The sequence below is a fragment of the Pyxicephalus adspersus genome, chromosome 3 (assembly GCF_032062135.1).
Source record: "Pyxicephalus adspersus chromosome 3, UCB_Pads_2.0, whole genome shotgun sequence".
NCBI lineage: Eukaryota > Metazoa > Chordata > Amphibia > Anura > Pyxicephalidae > Pyxicephalus > Pyxicephalus adspersus.
In genome coordinates, this window is record NC_092860.1 from 114,032,663 (window position 1) to 114,051,830 (window position 19,168).

A 19,168-nucleotide genomic window follows, 5' to 3' on the forward strand; every position below is an offset into this window, starting at 1 on the left:
ATAAAGAAGAAACTTGCCACCATTTAATGCATGTGTAAGGACCTCATTCTACAACAATATTTATCTTCACTCACGCTTGAAGCAAAACAAACATGCTTCGGTGCTGTAAATTTTACTTTAGTCATATGTTGTATTGAAAGTAGTGGTCACTGACTACCTTATTTGTGCATCAGAATATCATTTTCCCAGCTGCAGCTTGTGGGAGCCATACAGGCTTTGAATATACATTAATGTATGTGATCTAAAGACTGGACTGAGAGGTGAGCCTGCCAAAAAGGAGATTATATAGCCAAATAAAATGCACTTTTACATGGCTTGAGCAATTTCACTTCCACAGTACACTGCATTTAATGTCCCATCAACACTCTGGCCACATAAAATAAATGTACCGTATTACATGGACGTGTTATAGGATGCGAAAAATCACTCTTATTGTGTGGATATTTTTAAAGAGCTGTGTTGATGCAATGCAGGACAATATTTATTTTAGTTAACAAGTATGGCATGGCTAATATACAAGTGTGGTAAAAGGATTTAAAGGAGTGTAATGAAAGCCCATCTAGGATCTATTTCTTACTGTGTGAAGGAAGATATACTTCGCCCAGATCTGCTTTAATCCATATTTGCTGCAAATCTGATTACTGATGTCTAAGTGATGAATATTAAACCACACAAGAAAATATTTAATGTCTCCATTAAAAGATTTCCTGTGCACTTTGTTCTGTGGCAACTGTAAAATTTGTATTTATCATTATTTTATTTCTTAGAAATGGTTTGGCTGCATATAGACTGTAAGGTGAAGGCTCGTGGAGGTTTGGAGTATTATGTATGGTTTATATCTGCAGTACAGTTACAGCTTTATTTGCTTTTGTTTCACAATTTAATCAAGAATTTGTTGAAATTATTGGAATGCATGGAAAAACTTTGTCATTGTGCACATTTATAATGAGGGCAGAAAGCACTTGTGCTCATGCTTTGTAATTTAGCTTTAACCACAGTGTCACATACAAAGCGGGGCTCAAATATGAACCAGAACTTCAGAATCAATACAGACGAGGCAGCCCAGTGGCTATTTAGGGGGCTAAGCTGTAACTTCTTTTCACATCAGGAAAAAAGATTTCTAGGCAGTTGGTGTTCAAGGCAGGCAGAGGCCATACCAGTACAAATAGTATGAATGGAGCAATCTTTATCACTCTCAATCTACTCTCAAGGCAAAAATAGGTACATTGGCCCTGATTTAATAAAGCTCTCCACATTTTCATCAGTGAAACTCTGTGATCCAGCAAACCTGCAGTGGATCTGGTCCAGGATTCAAAACATTTAGCAAATGACTTTGAAGAAATCCATTGCAGGCTTGCTGGATCACCCAGCATCACTGATGAAAGTGTATCCTCTCCAGCCTCGGAGAGCTTTAATAAATCAGGCCCATTGTCTTAATCTATTTCTGGCAGCAAAAGTCTGCATAATTTTAGATATGGGGGACCTCAGAAACCAGGGTCTATATTAAACAAGTAGGCTATGAAAACTTTGTTTCCATAGCTTGAGGCTAGATGTGTTCAGAAAAATAAAATTATTACTGGGATTGAATCTAATTAGAATGGTCAAACAATCAATCAGATTTGTAAATTTAGAGCTGTATTTCATTTTTTTTAATGAGCTGTATTATACCTGTCATTAACAAGTATAGGAATATCAGACCAGAACTTGTATTGCTCTGAGTTTCTGATCCGAGGTTGGAATTGTCTGATCCAAGATGGAATCAAATCATGGAACTTTTCCATATAATATATACACTTGTACAGTTCTTTAACAACATTTTTAGGATTCCAGTACTGAGATTGATGTACAAAGAGAATACAGAATGTTTACCAGGCAAAGTAAGTTTTCTGTTATCCTATAGAGAACCTAACAACACGTTTTAACCTTTTTTAAAAAAAAAAATGTGAGTTTAAAAAAAACCCTTTCCTCTCCACCTTTGCTTTCAGGTACCTACATTAGTTTAATAGAAAAATACACTTTAAGATATTTTTTTGACTCAGTGCCTTATTTTATCAGCCTGGAGTCCAGGTTTAGTATAAATGGTACAGGTAACTGTCAGGTGCCACATGGGTTAAGTAAAGAAAAGCCATAGCGGGCTCTGAATACATTGTGAAGGGTATGATGACGCCAGTGTACTGCAATAATTTAACAACCTAGTAAGTTTCCTTTACTCTGCTAGCATAGCTCATGCTGCTTTGTGAAATGTGATCTACTATAACTGCTGTGAAAATAAAGGCAAGATGTTGATATTCTTCTTAACCCCTCTCACCCCCGTACTCTTCCCCAGACTCCCCCTGTGGAGAACGGCTCAGTAAAAGGTTGTGTCTGGTACTATGCCAAATCATATAAACTTTTGCACACAAGGGGTCCACACAGTATCATAAAATAACGGGGATATTTAAAAATCTTTGAACCTCAGTAAAATGAATGGTGATTTATTTACCATTATCACTCAGCTCCATCCACCTGCTACATTAAGTGTTGAGACAGTTTATGGCATGAGCTGAGGTGTGCATGTGAATGGACTGAGGAGTTTTAACATAATATTTTTTTAAATATTGAAAAAGAGAGAACTTTTACAACAACAGAGGACTGGCATTTGGGTTGTGGTAAGGTGGCCTAAATAATTCAGAGGACTGCACTAAAGAATATAAGAAATCCAATAAAAGAATATAATTAATTAAGGTTGTGGTTTCTATATCATCAAATCCATTCCAAATGTGAGTACATTCATTTAAAGCGGAACTAAACCACAAATAAAATAATCATATTTACCTTTAATCCCGCAGATCCCTCAATCACCCTTTCCTCAATCAGGTCCCACATTGTCCCGGTATCTCTATTGTCCCGGTACAAAGGAAGCTATTGGTGCCGCTATCTTCTTTGGTCTTCTTCATAGGTCACCGGATCTCGCACTACACAGACCCAAGATCGGGTGATGTAGATGGGGAAAGAAGGAAAAAAAGAGTTCCGATCTCACTTCCTCTGCATGAGATCTGCATTTTTTTCCCCATTAAAGAAAAGGCTTCTTCTCCTCATGCCCTTTTGTGCACACTGTGGAGATCAAGACAAAAAGGAGAGGTGCTTTTTTTTTAAATGGTGTTGCATTAAAAAAAAAAAAAAGCCAATTTTACTTTGTATACAAGAGTTGTCTATCCTTTTATGTAAAGTAAAAATTTTGAGTTTAGGCCCTCTTTAAAGCTATGTACACACGTCCAACGGTCATCGCCCGATAATCGTCTCAAGGGTGATATCGGGCCAGAATCTGGCATGTGTACAGCGCCTGTCATCCATTGACCGAGCGACTGTCCTGGCGGATCCAAGGACGATGGACGACTAACGATCCTAATGCAAGGCATGGGGGAGAGCGCACAGAGGGGGGGGGGGGAGCGTACAGCACTTGTTCATTCATCGTGCAGTCGTTTGAAAGGATCGTGAAAGATCCTTTACAACGACTACTATTGCACGTGTGTATGCAGCTTAAGTTTTCCTATGCACTATTGGGTATTGAATTCCATCTTTGGCCACATATTAAAGAGCCTTCTGCCCCCCATCATCCCATATACCTTTTTTTTGTTTTTGCATACCTTGTGAAGATAGATATACTCACCCTAATTCTATATATGGTTTACTCTACATCAATATTTCCGAGTATGAAGGACTACTTTAGCAATATACCCATGCTGGTCAGTTCCCTTGAATCTTTAAAAGACCTTGTCACTGAACAACATGAAATCTCCACCTAATGCAGGCAGTAATGTGACCCTGTAAAGCCAAAACTTTGCTTAGAGGTAATGCTTCCTGTGCCCATTCTGGGAAATTTCACTCTCTCTTTGGTGGACATTGTCGTTGTGCCCAACAGTGATAGAAAATCTAAAATTTTAGGTTGTCATCAGAACAGAAATAGAGAAAAACTCTTCCATCTGGAATGTTTTACAGTAACATCAGTAACATCCACCAATACACTGAAGTTACAACTCATGTCTCATGTCAGGGGTTGGTATGTACAGTATAAGGAACACGAGCCCAGCCACGACCTGAACCCTGCAAACAATATTTGGGCAGCATTCCACATTTGGTTCAGGGCACTGCAATGGTCCTTTCTAGCACAAGTGCAAAGAGCTGAGAAGTTGAATAACTAATAAAATAGAGAATGCTAACTTAGAAAAAGAAAAGATCAAAAGATCAAACTAGCGAATAGACATTTAGAGTTATGCTTTTTGTCATACTGAGAGAGTCATTCCTCTTTAGTATGTGATATTTTGAATATATTGTTTTTTGCTTTTTTGTTTTCTGTATTTTGATACAATAATCCCTGTACAAACGTGTGCTAAGGTAATATTATTTTGTAGGTCCTGGATACAAGTGATATCATAAAAACGGCCATTCCCTCAAACATTCCCTGGTCAGATTCAATTACTCCTGATAAAACACATGGACTTGGAGAATTTTCCTTGAGGGAATGTCTGATTCCCTTATTTATAAATGGAACCCTAATATTCTGAAGAAGTGGCTTTGGATGCCACAAAACACATCACTCAGAAAGAGTTTTCACATATTGATCTATATTATTCTTGGATTTTGTGTTTATAATATCTTTAAAGTCTTATGTTAAACAGCACATGGGTATATAACATACTATGTATGTAAATATGTATGTGTATGTAATGCAACATTAATCTGAATAGAAGATAAAAATAATATCTTGGTATTTACATGATGTGTTTGGGATGAGATATACTTTTTCTTTAAATTCATATTCCCAGTTAACTTCTTTTTTTTTTGGGGGGGGGGTGTCACGTTATGTTCACGTGACATGTGAAATGAGAAGCACAATTTGACAATACCTAAATTTTTCCAAAGGTTTTTTACTTATTTTGGCCACATATATGCTCATTGGGATTGTTTTACTAAAAACTAGGGAATGTTCATTGAGGTTAGGAGCAGACAAGATCAAATAGTGTTATGCACATGGATGATACATAACGTGACCACAGCTTACCATAATTTTTAAACATTATTTTGCTTAGCAAGCAGAGTTTTTTTTTTCAAGTAAATGCATTCTGTTGCTTGTACATGTGCATGGTGTAATATGTATTATTTTTATTATTATTATTATTATTATTATTAATAATAATAATAACAATATTTAACAAGATTTATATAGAGCAAACTTAGTACGTAGCATTGTACATTAAAAAGGGGTTGCAAATGACAGACAGATACAGACAGTGACACAGGAGGAGGAGAGGACCCTGCCCTGAAGAGCTTATTTAACATTTTTTATTTTTTGTAGATATATATTTGCAACAACCAGACAAAGACAATTCTAAAAATATGAATTATTTTTAATCACTTCCCAAGAAGCACCTTTATGTGCAGGGAAGCAGCATTTAAAAATCAATATATTTACAGCCAGCCCAAATTATTATTATAATGCATGAATAGTTAAATGTGAGTGTCAAGGTTTGTATTATTTATCTCCATTTTCCAGGCACGAAGCAGCATCAAGAAAGAAAGAAATATATTGGATGTCGAATAGATGATTTTATAAAATATTTTGTTTTTTATATCATGCCTGCAGATATGTCAAAAGGAGAGAAGTCTGTTCACCTAACTAAACGCATGTTGTAAAATGAATATTAATGATTAAGGTGAACTTGTAGTTACTTTGAATACCCAATCATGTCGTTTTTTTACTTATCCTGCACATGACTTCGTACAACATTTGCTTTCCAAAATTTACTTCTACTTGAACAGCCTATACTGTTTGTAAATTAACATCACCTTTCCCTCATGGTGTTCTATGAGACTGATAGTTTTGGATTAGACTGGGCCAAATAAAATATCACTTAGCATTAAATAAAAACATATTTTTGTAAAAGTACCCAGATTTGTATATAAACCGAATAGGCTGTGGCATCTGAGAGACAATTGTCAGGTTTCTTCTGTGTGATAATTGTACAGGACGTTAGTTGTATAGTTTAAAATGCTATTGTCCATTGTAACGCTTTCATTATGAGTATCCTGTGTTCTAATAATCTCCAGAAAAAACTACATATGAATTTTATTAACTTAGAGATAAATCAGGCTGGGGATGTTCAGAAAATTACTCTATAACTTGCTGAAGACGAGTGTTATCACTTATCATTGACAATCTTCTAAAGTTATAAAAAAGGTAGTCTAATATTATGTATATTATATATATATATATATATATATAATATAATAGCACATTTTCACTCTACTTTTACTAGTTAAAGGGTGCTCACTTGTTGCATTTGTTTACTTAAAGTGCACTTAATGTGATTCTGTCATGTAAACTGTATGGTGGCTGCCATTGACACAAACTTTTAAAAACCTTTTGCTTGATTGTGCTTGGATCCAGTGAAAAAAATGCTATAATTGAGTGCCAAAAAGTTTTTTATCTTAATATTTGTTTTCAGAAAGCACTAAAGCCAAAATGCCAGCTTGACAGCCAGGGAAACTAACACATTGAAAGGAGAAGTTGGCAGTGGCAGCTCCAATACTTTTACAATGACAGAGTCACTATAGAATACAGATAAATGCTCAAGTTATGACAAGATTGTGACAAGTACGTTTCTGTGAGCAATTCATTTACAGTGACCAAATTATAATTCCTTAAAATTCACAGCCAAGTGAAATTACAAAACAATATGTGCACAAGTATAACTAACAAAAACACATTAAACAATAAAAAGAAAGTAAACATAAAATCATATGAATAAATACACAAAAATGCCACTTTACAAATATTGGTAATACAATAATTATTTTATTCCTTAAACAGATATAATGAAAATACAAAATTGTACCTAAAAAACATACATTTTAAATATTAATTATAGTACTGTTCATATGTTGAAAAATGTATATATATGTAGAAATGTATTCTATATACAGTATAGTATTTTTTTGATTGCAGCCTTGGCGTCTGTCCATCTTTGACTCATGAATAAGGCCTTTCTTGCTTTGATTTGTTCTCAGACCGGTCAGAAGACTAGATGGTGACAATGTGAGTTAAGGAAATGTTTGCACTTGTCTGAGAGCATTACATAGCAAGGGAGGGCTTACATATCCATAAGGGCCCCTCGGGATGGCATGCTGCAAGCTCCAATAATGAATAGGTATTAACATATTTATATGCTGATGGTGGCATAAAGAATATTGTAGGATGATTTATTTATTTTGTTAGTTATTTTCTAAATAATATAAACACATCAATAACATCATAAACCAAATCTAATGACCAAGTATTTTTAGGCTCAAAAGTACAAAATGCAGCTGCACAATTATATATTTATTGCTATGTTTACAATGCTCATTAAAAAGTAATGTTAAAGAACATTTAATTTATTTAATAAATAACTTGCTGCAGTTACACTTTTCAAAACCTGAATTAATTTCACTAATTTGGAGAAAAATCAAAAATTGGAATTGCAGTAAAACATGATAGAAATTGTATGATTAGATTTGTCAATGTCTGCTAACCCACTCCTGTGATGGGAAATAAAATTTGAATTGAGTACTCATTCTGCTGTACCGTTAGGGAGATTTTCTGATACTTACAGTCCTGATGATTGGGGTCACTAGCACAAGAAATTAAAGGTAATCTCCTCAATGGGAGACAGTAATAAAAAAAAGACAAATATTCTGCATTAGTGTCACTTCTCATTGGCTGCTGAGTAATGCAAAAAAAATCATTAGGAAACACATCAAAGCTCACCATGTGCATTGTGTTTAACACACAAAGATCCAGCCTTTTAAGAACAGATATTAGATTAAGTTAGCTATAACAGACAACTCAAATGATGTTCCCAAATATACCAGGCATGCCATTGTGATTGATTTAATATTATTACACAGTATTTATTGTGCACCGACATATTCCTTAGTGCTGTACCAAGTCCATAGTCATATCACTAACTGTCCCTCAAAGGGGCTCACAACCTAATGTCCCCACCATAGTCATATGTCAATAATACAGCCTAGGGTGGGGAAGCCAAATAACTTAACTGCATGTTTATGGAATGTGGAAGGAAACCGGAGTACCCACACGGGGAGAACCTGCAAACTTTGTCAAAGGCCTGAGTGCGAACCTCTAAGCCACCACATTGCCCATTGATTTATTAGGTATACAGACGGTTTACTTTACCAGATATCTTTCCATATACATATTTTATTTTCTGTATTTACCAGTTCCCTTATTTATTCAATCTGAAAAGTCAACAGCTATAATTCTGTGAACCAACCCTAGTATGTGTCGTGACATTATCCTATGAAGACACATATTCAATGCATTCACCTTGCCGTATGATCTCATTTGATTTACTTTAAATGTTTGAATCTTTTTTTAGATTGATTACAATGTTTTGAATGTTTTTTTAGGAAAGTACCATTACTGATTGTTGGTTTATAAGCACCTGTATGAGCGTTCTCAGGAAAAAGGTTTTTCACATTTTTCTCACCTAAGTGTTAGCACATGTATGCATTTCATATGGACCATCTGCACTGACTGACACTTAATTAAAGACTCACATAAACATTTTAAAAAATTCAGCTGGACCAGTCCATTTTCTTCTGATCAGTGTCAGGCCATTGATATCCAAAAGCGTTTTAGGTTCATGGAGCCTTTCAATGAGCAAAGTGAATGTTGATCAAGCTCTGGGAACGTTATTCAACCAATCATGTACCTACTAAAATCTTGTTTTTTTTTTCATTTTTCCTTGCACATAATTAGTTATTTAAAATGAGCACCATTATTCACCTTACTAATTGAACATACACATAATAAAAAAGATATTCACTTTGCTTAGTGAAAAGCTTTTATTCCTTCAGTAAATCAACCCCAATGTGCTCAGATCCTTCATTTTGGCTGACTTTGTTCTGTCTGTTGGCACGTTATCCCAACTGTATGGCAAATTTATTAGGCTCTGTACTCCAATTCCTGACATACATTTCTGCTGAATTTGTGTTACCACTGCATTTAACATGTTTTTGCTTTCAAAATCAATATTCTGATTCATGAGCTAACTGTACTCAGAAGTACCATTATTTTTAATGCTTTTCAGGATTATTTGCCATTGCAATCATTATTTTATATAAGTTATATATTAAACCTTTTGAGCCAATTTCATTTACAGTGTGCATGTATGGTTATAACATTTAGATTGGGGAAGGATTAGAATATCTGTCCAGTTTTTGTTGCTGTTTCCCTTTTTTGAGAGCATTGTCACCAAGACAAGAAAGTGGGAAACCAAAAATAATACAGATGTCACCAGAAGATAAGGATAAATGTTCCCATATGGTCAGTTCCAGCTATAACTGGGGTTTTCCTCAAGGCACACAGCAAAAAAAATGAATAAGCAGAAAATAGAAACAAAAAAACTGAAAAAGGTATCCAACAAAAATATACAAAATACATATATGCTGCACAAAAATGTATTTTTTTAGCTTATTTTAGAACTGTTACCAACTTCCTTACAGTGGATAATGGTGGAGACACATGCAATAATGTAATAATACAACATATGAAACTGATGTTCCTAAGTTCTTTTAGTAACTTAAAATGTGTTTGATAATAACAACGACCATGATGATAACAATAATGTAAAATTCACTCCATTAATATGTTACTTTTGATCATTTTATTATATTATGGGCAGGGTCCTCTCCTCCTCCTGTGTCACTGTCTGTATCTGTCTGTCATTTGCAACCCCTATTTAATGTACAACACTGTGTAATATTTTGGCTCTATATAAATCCTGTTTATTATTATTAATAATAATAATAATAAAAATAATAGTACTGATTGCAATTTCACAATTTGTATGTATTTGTTAAATTTATTTTACAAGTTTTTAGTATTTGCTACTAATAAAAAGTGTTTTTGTTTACAATTTTCCCGATTACTTGAAGTGTAGGGGTTTGGTTGGTGTCTATGAATACAGTATCCCTCCCACCCCCCTGAGTTTTTGTAAGGTTTAGTAAATTTATTAGAACTCCTTGCTTTTTAACCCTTTTTTGGAAGGGGAGATTGTAATGTGGTGAAGGATATTATTAATGTCATCAATATTATCTTGGTGCTCCATGTGGCCATGTATTATTCTGTTCTGGGGGTGTTGTTGTTTTTTATGGTTTGATATTGTTTTTGATATTTTGCTGAATAAAATTATTTAAAGTTTTAAAAATGTTTTTTTGTTTATCAAATCTGTACATAAAAACCATAATGATGAGGAGAAAAGCCCATAATAAACATTTCTCTTAACCTGTTTTGTGATTGAACAGAAAAAAAGTTTAGTTGTTTAGTGCACCTCTAATATATCACCCCATAATTTGGGTACAGTAATTACCAAACAGCATTTTGTTTTCTCATATTTTTTTTGGAGGCAATAGATGTATGTAAGGATTTGGGGGCTATATACAAAAGTCAATAACTACACGCTTCAATTTTTAGTGCACCCTTGCTCTGTAACAGCCTTTTTCATTCTATTGTAAAAATGGGTTGTTTGGTTTTAATCAGCAAATAATTTGTCAGCATTGCATTTCTCCAGTTCACTATTTGTTAACAATTTTCAGATGTTTTTACCAAGTTTTAGTGTATTTTATTGAACTATACCACGTTTACAAAGAGGTGTAGACTTTAAGACAAAATGGTTTAGTCTGTAGTAGTAAATGTAATACAGCTTTTTCCTTTCCCTCTACGCTATTTTAGGTTTGTTCAATACTGTGTTTCCTGTTGTTTAACATTTTTATTTATATAAAACAGTGTGTACATTCAAAAAGTTAGGTTGCTTGGCTGTTTTTCGTGCTACAGTTGCCTTTTTGATCCTTTATATATGTGCAAGAAAACTGCAGCACAACACTTCTTTATTATTAGGCCCTATTGCAAAATAAACCCAAAAAGTACCCCATCCCAATTTTTTAAGTATTAAAAATAATTGTATTACTTTATAATTATTAATGATGTTAAAGCAGAAAAGGAGATCTTACATATTTTTAGGATGATTTATGTTTCTAACGCATCTAATGTATTATATCCTTGCTTTGTTAATAAAACATTTTAAGAGATCTGTACTGAGCAAAATATGTAGAATTCACCTCACCTCTCCATTTTAAAATGTTACCAACCTAGCTTGCATTCTTATTTTATGGCTTTATTGCTTTTTTTATATTGACTTGAAACAAATAACCGGATATTCTCACACTGACTTTCTTTGCTGCATGCTTGTCCCTGACCTTGCTATTAAACACAGAAGATTCCACAAGAGGTATCCAGCATTGCCGGATGTCAATGAGGTCCACATTGGCAGCCATATTTTTCTCTGTACAGATCTCTGTTAACATTCATTTATAGTTTTAACTTTTTATTGAGAAAAATGAATGTGTGGTGTTAGATATATATATAGAAAACTAATTTCACTAAAAGTGTTTCTAAAATGAACGGTTTACATTGAGCAGTGATTGTATGCTCTTTTCAAAACTTAGCTTTGTCCAGGACAGTTTAAAGAGTGCTTGTACATTAGTGGATGCAAAAAACTCAAAATACACTATTTCACTAAATCATGTATCTGCAAATCTCTACTTACTGATCTTATAAACAAGCAACATGATGTCAGAGAGGTAGAGTAATATTATGTTTTACTTTGTTTCATAGCATTGCACTTATGCATCTACTTAGTTTTACATTCACAAAAGATGCAAGTTTTATATCAGATCACCAGTTCTTTTTACAAATCAAGCATCTGGAAATCTAAATTATAAAATAAAATTCACAATGGGAGCAGCCATGTTGATTCTCTATGTGCAGCGTAAAAATACACAGAGGTAGCAATACTGCTTTCTGTACAAGGGTCAGAGATTTAAATATAAGAGGCTTATCCTGCTGACATTCCAAAGTGGATTCTGGAGTTTCATTCCTCTTAGCAACATTATAGCCTTGTCTCACATTTGATTTCACCTAAATAAATAAAAATAAGTTTATTCAGTTACTGTAATACAGGCAATGTATGTTAGTAAAAGAGTAAAGACTGTTCACTTAGTAGTGAAGCTGTGCTCATGTCTATTATATTGTACCATGTAAAGCAAAATCTGATTGTAAAATGTGATCATCATGGTATCAATTTATTCACATTTCAAAGGTTTTTTTTTTACATTTCATATTTTTTATTTTTTCATCCATCTCTATAGCCATGTAAATTAATATAAATCTCTACTTAATCCAAATAACAACAAATGTATAAATTATTATTATTATATATTGCATATTCTAGTGATACAACCCTTTATCTTGGTATAGTCCACCCTTTGGGGTTTGTATATAAAGCTTACAGTGATGTCTGTATACAGCTCAGTAGTTTTATTTTAATTAAACCCATTAGGTATGTAGCTTTGATACTTGATCTTTGTGTGGAATTGTAGGTTGTAATTTTATGCAATGGTGATCACACATATGATCATAAAGTTGATCCTTCTGTGCAACTAAACTAAGTACGTTTTACAAAAAAATGCCAAACCCAAGACCCTCTATTTGATCAGTTTAAGGTGATCCCAATCCATTGAAGCACTGCCAACTTCTCATCCATCAAACCAATCTTTGGGTGTTTTATGAGAACTGATGAGCAATTAAATTTTTTTTAATAGATAATATTCTATCAAATAATAAAATTGATATATTGATTAGCCAATATACCCAGATATCCCTGCAATTCCATGAGTCAGGACACCTGGAATATTATAAACTTTCTTAAAAGCAGTGTGCAGGGAATACTTTACTATCACATTGGAAAGCCATTAGGATATCTTTTGGATTAACAGTTGCTAGTGAACATATAATTAACTAAATGCCGTTAAAGTAAGGTGAATATTTTCCCAAATTGGACAGTAAATTGTCCCATTTGCTTGATTTTACAAGTTTTTTGGATTCATAAATCTGAAGCTGATATCCTAACAAGAAGATCCCTTTGTTGATATTTGTGAAGCTCTTAGTGAAAGTGTCTGCCTTCTCTCCAGTAAACCCCAAATCCCTGGAGGTAAAAAGCTCTGTGAGACACATAATTGCTAATGAATGCTTTGGTGAGTGTGACAGATAACTTTGCGTGAATAGGGGGCAGTTTTTAAACCATCAGGAATAGCTAATTGCAATAAAATGATGCAGATGATCCCCATATACTCAGTAAATTTATACATATCTACAGTGTAATATTTCCTTCTGCCAGACATGCAAGTTTACTGGTAACATACAGATAACTCTACAATAATGGATTAAAAAAAAAAGAATTGTCACCTATAAAATTAAATTCAGCAATTTGCTAATTTGATGGATGCATATATGTCTATCAGGGACATTTATGTATGTAAGAATTTATGTAGATTGTATGTCTTAGATTGTAAGCTCTTCTGGGCAGGGTCCTCCCCTCCTCCTGTGTAGTGCACTGTCTGTTTCTGTCTGTCATTTGCAACCCCTATTTATTATACAGCGCTAATATGTTGGCGCTATATAATTACTGTGTAATAATAATAATATATGTAATGCAATTATTTATGTAAGAGCTAAAAATTATCTCTGGGTTCTGTTTCAGAGAAGTGTAAATACCAGAAGGAATACTTCCACTGCATAAACATATAGTGAAAAAATGAAGTGATTTCATGCAATTGTTTTCTACATTGCAGTAACATTACCTTAGGTTTCAGCTACTTATTTTATGAAATTATACATTTTTTTATAATTGATCTTGAGCTAATATTATTCTACTGCATTGCACATTGCAGTCTTACTAACACTGGAAGATTCCAGACAGGAGGGTAAAGCAAAATAATGCCTTTGTTCAATCAAAGGCTGGGGGCCAAACCGTGCTCAATTGATCAGTCTCTAGGTAGGTCTGATAGGCATAACTGGATCATTGCACAGAACATCTTGCAAAGTTACAACAATTTATATATATATATATATATATATATATATATATATCAGCTCTATGTTTGCAATACATCTTTGAAGAAAACTACAAAAGCAATGCTGGTATTTGGAAATAGCAAAGAGAATTGAACTTGTCCCTATGCAATGCTGTGATCTGTTTACATGTTACATATTAATGATCCTTTCCTGGCATGGCCATGTGATGGTTGCTATTTGCTGTGTCTATAGACACTTCACATATGAGCAGACACTACTGGCCGATTCTTTTAGTTTTTGACTTCTATTTAAATCCCCCGCTCTATAGTAAGTATCTGCATGGGCTGTTAGCTGTCAGCACAGCTGTAATCCTGGAGCACACTATGGATTCCCAATGACCATAACTACAATAAAATGATCACTGTAACACCAACCCCCATACTGACAGATGCAGTTCAATATGTCATAGTTTCAGGACTCATGTAAAATAGGTGATCTAATGGAGAACAATGTTTTCCCACACAGCCCCCTTCCTGACCAGTAAACCTTAGCAAGAGGGAAACAATTGCCATTTTAGTGCCATGTGTTGCCAAAAAAATGGCTGCTATCACAGCCAAAGGTTATACATAGTAATATTCTGATTTTGACCTAGGGCCTATTTATCAAAGTGGGAATTCAGAATATTAAATTTATTTCCACCTGATTTCCTGTTCTCCATTTGCTTACAACTTGTGGGACCTTAATCAGTGCTGGAATTAGTCTTGAGTCAGCTCACCACATCAGACCCAGCCAAGTCCATTATTTCCTATGGGAGGTCTGTGCAAGTTTCAGGAGTTTCATGCACGCCTTTTTTTATAGCTGGGAAACTGATAAACGGTGTTATTAACAAATTATTACCACTGGGAAAAGGCACTATGTTCCTTCACCTATAGGAATCTGCAGTACTGACCATTCATTCATAGAATCCTGATTCATTGGAGAATAGATAAATTGAATTTTATGTAAAATTTAGAAACTACTCTATATTAGTATTACTGTTATTATTATTAAATATACTATTATGATTATTTAACCAGGCTAAGCCTTACATTAATAAAAGTGGTGTGGTTTACAAAGAGAGTTGAGACTCTTTACATACATGATTTACAATCATGTAAAAATTAATTAAAATTATTGAATTATCAAACCAGAATTTGTATTTTATATAATGGGATAATAAAGTACATATTCACAAAATTGTTGTGTGAAGATTATAACATTGTTTGGTAAATCAGCTTCAATATCTACAATGTAGCAATAAGGTTTTGTCATGCATGCATTATGATTTTACTTTATGCATTTGATTATTTTGAACAGTGTGTTTCTATTAGCAAATTTTAGAATACATAGGACATTGAGGCTGCACTATAACTTGCATTTTATCTGGACCATTATTATTAATATTATTACTTTATTAAGTGTTCTTATCAGTTTATACTTACATTTTACAAACTACATTGTATTGCTATAATTCCAGTGGAACAGTGAAAATGCAGGGTGTGGTAAAATGATGAATATGAATCTTTGCAGATAAACTATTACCTGTTAATAAATTGTCACCCTTCCATATTATCTGGTTAGAGCAAAATTATTTTTTCTTGTTCACCTCCACCAACATTCACATTCATACCATATGGGGGAATTACAAGTCAGGCATGGGATATTTAAAATATCTATGAGCACAATTTTATCCCGATCACTAAAACCAACAAACAGAAAAATATCAGAGCTCGATTTATGTATCAGCAATTCATAAACACTGCAACATTACTGGCAATTAAGGGGCTGAAAATGAGAGGTTTATCTAAATCCACATTCCAATGTATCATTAACAAACATAGCAGAAAACCCTGGAGTATTCACCCAGGAGACACTGCACTACATCCAGATACCACAGATTGAGATATATATATATATATATATATACATATATAATGAAATAAATAAATAAATTGAAGCTCTACATCCATTTATAGGAAACTGGGATATTGATATATATATATATATATATCTCAAGATCCTAAAATATTCTGAAGTATACACCTAGGAGACACTAGGCACTGCATCCAACAACCAGATATTGACATATATAAACATACATACAGATGTATACATGGGGTATTATAGCACAGAGCTCTACATCCAAACATATATATATATATATATATATATATATATATATATATACACATTATAGCGATTACTATATTCTTAGGATATCTATTCCCCAAGAAAAGAGAAGGCAGACATGTAATGTGATTGTGATCACTACTGTCAAACTGCAGTAAATATTGATCGATGATCTCTGGCAGTCTCCACTTACCACTGAGAAATACTGGGATAAGAAATCCATTTATCCAGGAAGTCCGGGAAATTATCACTACAATAACATTATTGTAAGATAGCAGGTATACATGAAATAAAACAAAATATAGAAACCATGTTATAGTGATAGCTGCCTCAATATACTTAGGAAGAAAAAAAAAATAAAGTAAAAAATAATATAAATAAATATATATATATATATATATATATATATATATATACATAGCTAGTTTGATAGTCAGATGTCAGATGGCGATGTACTTAGGAACATTTAATGCAATGGTGTTACAGGAACAATACACAATAGTCACGATAATGACATGAATAATGAAAAAAACGAAAGCAGGCATTTATTATATCAGACTGGGAGCTATCTATTACATATATATATATATATATATATATATATATATATGTATGTATGCAGCTGCTGAAAAGAGCTGAGACAGGCAAAGTGGAAATAATGTCTCACAATTACTGTGATGTGAATTGTGGCAACGTGGACACTGACCCTTGATTTTGGGTATTGTGATTTGTGTGGAAATGGTATTATCACGAATAATCATGTCACTCATATAGATAAATGTATTGTCCTCTGAATAATAGAACATATTGAACATATAGAACATATATTGTTCATATATTTGCCCAGCTAGGGGGTGTAAACTCTATAGTACTGATTAGCACTAACCTACACATTATTTTACAATAGCAGGACGATATTATCTCATTTATCATACTTTTAGGTTCAATGTCATTCACAAAAATCCTTCTCAAATGAAAAGTCTATCATTACACTGTCTTAACTAATCTAACATGGCCTTTTGATGGTGCTGAAATGTATACATCTACTTACATTCTGCCCATTACATATCCCATGTATGTGGCTTATGCTTCATTACTGCTCTGGGTAATAATGTATGTAACAATATTTTAAAAAGTTGTACCTGTATTTATTGCATATAAGCCCATTCTACGCGATGATATATATTTTTTTGTTTAACAATTTCTTTTTTTAACAATCCAAAATGAAAATTGTGCAGAGCTTTGTGTATAAGGTTGGCCATTTAGCAATAAAAGTGATTCATTGAAGGTGATTTACTACAGCACTACATTGATCTAGCGCTTCTAACATCCAGAGAAGTGCAGGGAATAAATATAAAAGTAACAATTATAATAATACTTACTTTTTTACATTTTTTTATTCTTATTACAATATCTGATGAGGCAGCTACACGTCCCTATCTCATTGTCAGATAGGTAATTTGTATCATTACAGTCAATTGTTTCCTTAAAGACCGATGAGCAACTTTGCTTTTAAATTATATTTGAATGTAGCAAACTGAAACCTCATCTACCAATGCAACCTAGATTTAATTTCCATTTTTACTTTTTTGCTTTGCAATATATATTTTGTTTTTGTTTTATTTTGTTTTATTATTATTTATATTTAGTTTTTTTGTGTAAAAAGTTCCTAACAATACTAAAACTGATACGTATTCCCTGGAGATGTAATGCGGGAATCGGACAGACGGTGGCACCAGAGCGCTCTGTATTTACCCTGCAGGACCATTGACAATAATGAGCAGCTGTTCCAAGCAATAGATGGCTGCACTGTACCCAGATGGGGCACTCCTTGCAAAAATCCATTATATCACCATGAGAATTATATGCAATCGTGAATTCTTTTCTATATTTTTATTTCCACGTGTCTCTTTATCGTTAATCCCCCAGAGTGTTTATTATAATCATGACTGTGATTAACTCCCCTGGTGATCTTTTATCCGAATTAATATTAACTGCTAGTAAATTATTACTAACTCAGCAGCAGAATGGTGCACTTGTTCTCACTGATGATCCTATTACACAAGTTAGAAAAAAAAGAAAAATAGGAACATGTTTGTGAAAGCAGATTTTTTCCATTATTCCTGGAAATTCATCTTTATTATGATGATCTCAGAATCCCTTGTCATTGATGTGCTGACACTGCTATAGGTGTCTGGTTTGGGTTTCACAGGGGTCTCCAGAGAAGGACAGTCTTTGGGATGCCTGGGGCAAGGAAGTGGCCAGCATTGTAAGGGGAGAACGCCAGACATCATTTATTTCTCTGTACGAGGTGTCTGCAGCACTTCTTATCTTCAAATGAGACCTGGGATTACAGCACAGCCCTATATGTCACTCTACAGATGTCCTTCTGACCCCATGCCTGGGTACATGGGACAGTGGCCAAACAAAACTGCTCTGCATATTTTATGTTATAATGAATTATACTGGAATTTAAAAAGAGCAAGGTGAAAAAATCCCTTAGAAACTAATCAGTTTATTATTTATATTCTACTAGCATGGCACCTAGGACTATGAATCCTATACCATACCTAGGTGGCCATGGCACCTACATGCAACATGCTGCACTCAGAATCATTGGCCAATCACAATTACATGGTTTACTTATGTATAGTGGCTAACCTACCCTTTTTTGCATGTCAACCAGCTCATGTAATGAAATAGTCTATGGATAATATATAATGCAGCAGGTATTGTCTGAGCATGCATTGGCTTAGTGTATTGGAGATACAGCAGACTCTGCTCTGTTCTGAAAAAAAAAAAAAACTGCTGTAAACTGGTACCATTACTTCTCAGTTCTAAGAAAAGCCCAGCAGGAAAAATGTACAGAAGCAGAGCTGGCAATGCATGGCTTTCACAGCAAGCCCAGAAATGCTATTTTAAGGGATAAGGTAGGTCATGGGAAAGCTTCAACAGCAAACCCAGCAGGTACAATGTACCAGGAGGGATTGGCATAGATAGACCTTAGCTGCAAGCCTAGCAGGCACAATGTACCCGGAGGGATTG

General features: G+C 33.9%; 1 protein-coding gene across 2 annotated transcripts in view; it reads right to left on the reverse strand.

The window, feature by feature from the left end:
- The window catches only part of SCRG1 (stimulator of chondrogenesis 1), a 75,699-nt gene that overhangs the window by 51,438 nt on the left and 5,093 nt on the right, over positions 1-19,168 (reverse strand). The window contains exon 2 of one of the 2 annotated variants that reach the window (XR_011919955.1): positions 11,684-12,019. The exons of the other annotated variant lie outside the window; for it this stretch is intronic. The gene's annotated coding sequence lies outside the window, so the exon portion shown is untranslated. Of the gene's footprint in view, positions 1-11,683; positions 12,020-19,168 lie in introns of those variants that run through there. 2 annotated transcript variants of the gene reach the window in all.